We start from the raw sequence: 5187 nt of genomic DNA, 5'->3' as shown, positions 1-5187 counted from the left end.
ACAATTCTCGCATTCTTATCAACGTCTTCTTTCTATCACTCCAAATACCAAATTCCAACTAGACGAGGAAATATTTCCACGATAAGAATGTTCTCTCGGTCCACTCGGTTCGAGGTCGCCAGTCTCTCTCTCTCTCGCAAGAATGTCTCGAAGTCGATCGATTGCGTAACACGAGGGTACACGGGACGGTGCATTCTGCGTTATCATTGGACCGATCCCGAGGGAGGAGGCTCTTTAATTCCAGCACGAAAACAGAAACGCTCGTACGGCCTCGACCCGAGCAAAAGTTCGTCGAGGTTGCCAGGCCTGTGGCCAGCCTCCTATAGCACGTTTCATCTTTCTTACTCCTGGCCAATCCCCACTCCTCTACCTGTGGAAGTTCGACTCAGGGACTCGAGAAAGGTCGAAGCTAGCCGGAGGTAGTCGACTGGCGTCGAACGCTCGCGTCGAGAACCGAGCGCAGAGGCTGCGGAACGAGCAGCCAGCAATCGAAGAGCATCGTCAGTCCCTCACGGTGAGCCGGTTCAGTCGGTTTTCTTCGCTCGTCTCCGTTGTTTGCGACACACTCGTCCCCCGTAGGTGGCTGCGTACTCAAACTCCTCTTTCTCTCTCTCTCTCTTTCTCTGTCTGTCCTTCGTACTCGTGTCGAATAAAAGCCCACACGGTAGTGCTGTACGGTTTGAAAAATCCACTCGTGTATATCCGTACACTTAAAACATACACGACTCGGCGACGAACGATTAGTGCGTACGATTTGTTGGTGGACAAGCTACTCTCCTCGAGCACGGAGCTGTACTGTTTGTGGATTTCTACCCTCTCTGCCTCCCTGTGGATTACTCGACGTCCCGCAACGGGAACTTCTCTTAAAGGTAGGATGATCCTTGATACGTTTAACACCAACAGACACGTTAACACGAGAATCGTTTACTTCGCCTTTTTCCCCCTACTTGGAACACCCGAAGTGTCGCAAGTTGACGTCGCGTTACGGGAGATCGATCAACGGTGTCGATGGAAACGTCGCCGCGTTTGCTAGTGAAACACAGTAGGCTGCGGCGTGTGGACCTTGAATTAAACGTGTTCCGAGCTTGCTTCTCACCTGGCCGTCGCGTCGCGTCCGTTGGAAACGCGTGCACGTAATCGAGGTTACCGAGATCGTTTCTAAAACGGCGCAATTACGACGCCGAACGATCTTCGACGCGGCCGACCGAATCAGGCCTTGGAGAATCGTAGAAACGCTGCTTCTCGACGAGGCCTCGTCTAATTGATCGCAAGATTACGGTTCCGATTCAACGTAGAATTGCGTGCCAGTTCCCCCGGTGAGCTAGGTAATTCGACCTGTATCTCGAAATCGCGTTTACATCTGGTAGAACGCCACACGATCGGTCACTTTTCAACCGATTTCAAATTCGACCATTCGATTCGCCTTGTCGTTTTTTCCTCTCAGCACACTTTACGGCGTATACTTGGAATGTTGTTCCGTGTACGTGGCGGATGAAAGGAATTTGAATTTTCTCGGTGTAGGAATAGAAAGACGATTGGAAGCGTTGCAAACGGATCGGTGATTTAAAGGGGCGCAATAGGAAGGTTAACGCTTTTGCACGATGTCGGAAATAGAAGGTATATTTATCGATTAGCCCAGGTTTCTCGGTATTCGTACCAAGTGGCTACGTACCGATGCTCGATTACAGCCTGTGATCTATAATTGATGGCCGTTTAAATCGTAACGCGAAACGTGTTGGGCCGTCCGGTAAACGCGCAAATAGTCGGCTCCGTTAAGCCCGCCGCCCTTTGTGAGACCCGGTGAAATCGTGCGAAATTTTCCGCTGAAGTACGTGTTGACATTTAAACGACGACTTCCTTCAGGTTCGAAATTACGCGAAACGTTAGGACCCGGCCTGGCTGCGTCCAAATCTCCTCTACCGTGTTCACGTTACATTTCAGTTCTTGGACACTTTTCAACCGGGTGTTGTTTATATTTTCCTACAGTTACCCCGTGCAATTTAAACGGACAGATGGAACGTTCTGTTTGCTCTTCGGCCACACCGTCAATTTATTTACGTATGTATATTCCGAGAAAGAAAACGAGGAGGATGCGCGTGTTGGACCGGACGCGTGTACGGGTAGTTTATCGGTGGTCTGTCGAGTCGATTTTCATCCGTGTCACATTGTATTTCATCGTACAACGTGTGTGTGGCTCGACGCGATAAATCTTTTCGGGATTATTATTTTCCACCCGTTGCATTTGCAGCTGTTCGATTTGGCCTGCGGAAGGACATCAACGAAACATTGTTTCGATGTTTACACCGATCGTCTGCCTCTATTGCCATCTGGTCACATTCGCGATGGCAATATGTATCGCGATACGACGTTAACTCGTTATTGATATCCGAACCGCCGAGGGATTATTCAATTTTATATTCCCATTTGCAAAAATAAAAATAGAGTGACAGGTATAATTTTTTTTAAATCTTGTATTATAAACCAGAGAGATTTCGTTTTTCTTTAGAGATGAACCCAGTTAACGGGCTAACATCACGGTTCACTGTGATCGATCGTAGTCGGACGGGAACGAAAAAATGTCGAGAGTACGACCTGTTCAAAATAGCACCCGTGATTCCTGAATATGAGTCATTTATAAGCAGCGACACGATTCCGTGTTTACAGACATAGTTCCATTCTAATTTCGTACACAACTGCCGCTACTATTTCTCTTAATATATTGAGAAACAGGAAACTTTAAATCGAGAGAGATAAGATAACGCAGTCCCTGTCGGACCGTTTTTACGCGACTTTTAATTTAAATACCGCGAACGGTACACGTGTTGCGTATTTATTTATTTTTTGCCTTAAAACTGAAAACCAAAATCGACGATAAAACGAATTATTCTCCCGTACATTCTTTGTCGAAACAAAAGTTCAATTTGCATCGACGAACGGTACACGTGGCAGGGAATCGAATTATTGAAATATCTCCGCGGATGGTAATGAAATTCCCCGGGTAGAAGCAGAATTTTCAAGAGCAAAAGAGAACAGTACCACTTAATTCCCTGGCGCACTGCGCAAGTATAAATTCCTCACGATTACTTTATCATGTTCAGACTGATACGATTGCGGACACACGTCGATACGTTATCGAGACGCGTTCTCGAATCGAGGCGCAATGCCCTCTCCGGTATTTAAATTCATTTGTTTGTCGGCCAGAGAGTAAACCAAAGCGGACAACAGTTACTTGTTTGACCGAGTCTTGTGTAGTGTATCCACTTGTTAGCCACGAGAGCGGGGCCGCGTGGTAAACACTATTTAAATTGTCGCGCGAGCGTGTCCCTTGTGAGGCCGAGGAGGAGGGCGGTCTAAAACTAGTAACCGGTGAATCTTTGTGACGCCACCGGGAGAGAATGATTCAGAAGATGTCTCGTAGGGCACCCCACGTAGTCACCCTCTGACTAATCCGCAAACAGAACTGGCGAGAAATAATATCTCCGCGAGCTACACTTCCAATTAAGCTACATCCCAGTTTCTCTCTCTTCGGTACAAGATCGGTTCGTAAAATCGTAAATTGGACGATCCACACACCCAGCCGACTATAAATTCCACTCGCCTCAAAGATGCACCTTTCGTTTTTTCTCTTTTTTCTCTCGCTCTCTTGTATCTTTCAGAACGGTTCTGATCGTTCCGCGCGTAGGAAGATTTACGACACGATCAAGTGTGTTCGGTATGGTCGGAGGAGAGTCGTAGCCCGTGGAATATAATACGCTTTTGCGAATATTTTTGCAAGGAAACGGTTGCAACCGGTTTTGATATTTTCTAGTTTAAAAATGGATCGTGACTAGCCTGTGGAAACAATTATTTAACCGAGCGACTCGGTCGAGGTACCGTTTCGCAGCGACTAATTTTAAACGCAGCACCGGCATTTTTTAATCGTCATTCCGTACAATTCATTGGCAGTCTTGCAACCAGATTGCGGTTTCCAGGGGAAACGTTGTCTCTCATTAAACTTTAATTCAACGGAACGCTTTTGTAATCTGCTTGGCCTACGGCGGGAGTCGTGAATATTCCCCCGGCTAGGATATACCGTTTGCCGTTTGCGGGGCAACGCGCTTCCGAGCAGAAATCTCGCGTAAAACGCAGTAAAGCGGCTGGTTCGATCGTTTATTTAAATAACGTATCATACGAAACAGTTTCCTTTTTCGTCCACAATTAATGCCAAGCATGTTCCTCTACGTATTATATATGCAGATGGGTTTCGTCGATTCCTTGCTCGTGTAATTAAACGTTCCGTACTCTTATCATCAATTTACGTCAGACTAATTACCATTCGTCCAGTTCCTTGTTGTAAACTACGGTTTCGCTAAAAACAGCTCTACATACCGGCGATATAAGAAACCTAATCGACCATCTACGAATATCAATAACCCTCGATACGTATGAAAAACAGGGAATACGAGCAAGAATGTTGCAGCGCACCCTTATTGATTAACCGCTGTCGCAACGTTTAAATCCTTATCTTGGATCTATTTCTTAACAACAAGAAAGAAAACAAGCCCCAAAAGAAATTCAATAGAATTTAAACGTCTGTTACTGGGAAACACGAAATACCCCGTCGATTTCTCTTTCCCCAAAAGACCCATTCTTCCAGCACGGAAAGCATCGGCGGTGCACCCGGCGCAGGATAATAAAGAACGTTCCACGATGCACCGAACAAACGTCGGCTTCCCTCGAAATTTCACCGACTTCCGAATAATTTAGAAACTCGCCGCGGTCCCGGCTCGTAAATTCGCGGGGGAAGCGAGCGAGCGAGCGAGCAGCAGCTCTCCGTTCGTACGGGAAGCGTCGAGGCGGAACCGAAGGGGGCGAAGAAGCCTAAAAACACGGTACGCGGGGGTTCGTGAGACGCGACGAAGATCGGTGTATATACCGTTGTTGTCGGTCGACGCGTGTTTGTTTGGTGCCCCGATCGAGAGAACCGGTCGCCAACGCGTTCGTCTCTTCAGCTTGTGTGGGTGAAGCGTGCGTGCGTAGTAGCACGTGGACGTGTGCGTGAATGCGTGCGTACGAGCGTGGCTGGCTGGCGAGGAGAGGCGAAGAAGAGCCTTGCCGGAGGAGATGAAACGAGGGAGAGACGTGCAGCAGCAGCGGCGACGTTTCGAGTGCCGTTACAACGTCCGAGAGAGAGAGAGGAGAACTCTC

At 47.7% G+C, this 5187-nt stretch overlaps 1 protein-coding gene across 4 annotated transcripts in view; it reads left to right on the top strand.

Moving 5' to 3' along the window:
- Positions 1-466: 466 nt before the first annotated feature.
- Positions 467-5187, top strand: part of LOC108576145 (uncharacterized protein CG43427) — a 164498-nt gene continuing 159777 nt past the window's right edge. For all 4 annotated transcript variants that reach the window (XM_017939085.1, XM_017939083.1, XM_017939079.1 and 1 more), the window contains exon 1: positions 467-869. The gene's annotated coding sequence lies outside the window, so the exon portion shown is untranslated. The remainder of the gene's footprint in view (positions 870-5187) is intronic.

Source organism: Habropoda laboriosa, unplaced genomic scaffold (genome assembly GCF_001263275.1).
Source record: "Habropoda laboriosa isolate 0110345459 unplaced genomic scaffold, ASM126327v1 scaffold333, whole genome shotgun sequence".
NCBI classification, from domain to species: domain Eukaryota; kingdom Metazoa; phylum Arthropoda; class Insecta; order Hymenoptera; family Apidae; genus Habropoda; species Habropoda laboriosa.
Note: the sequence above shows the minus strand (reverse complement) of the source record. Positions and strands in the feature narration are given on the sequence as shown.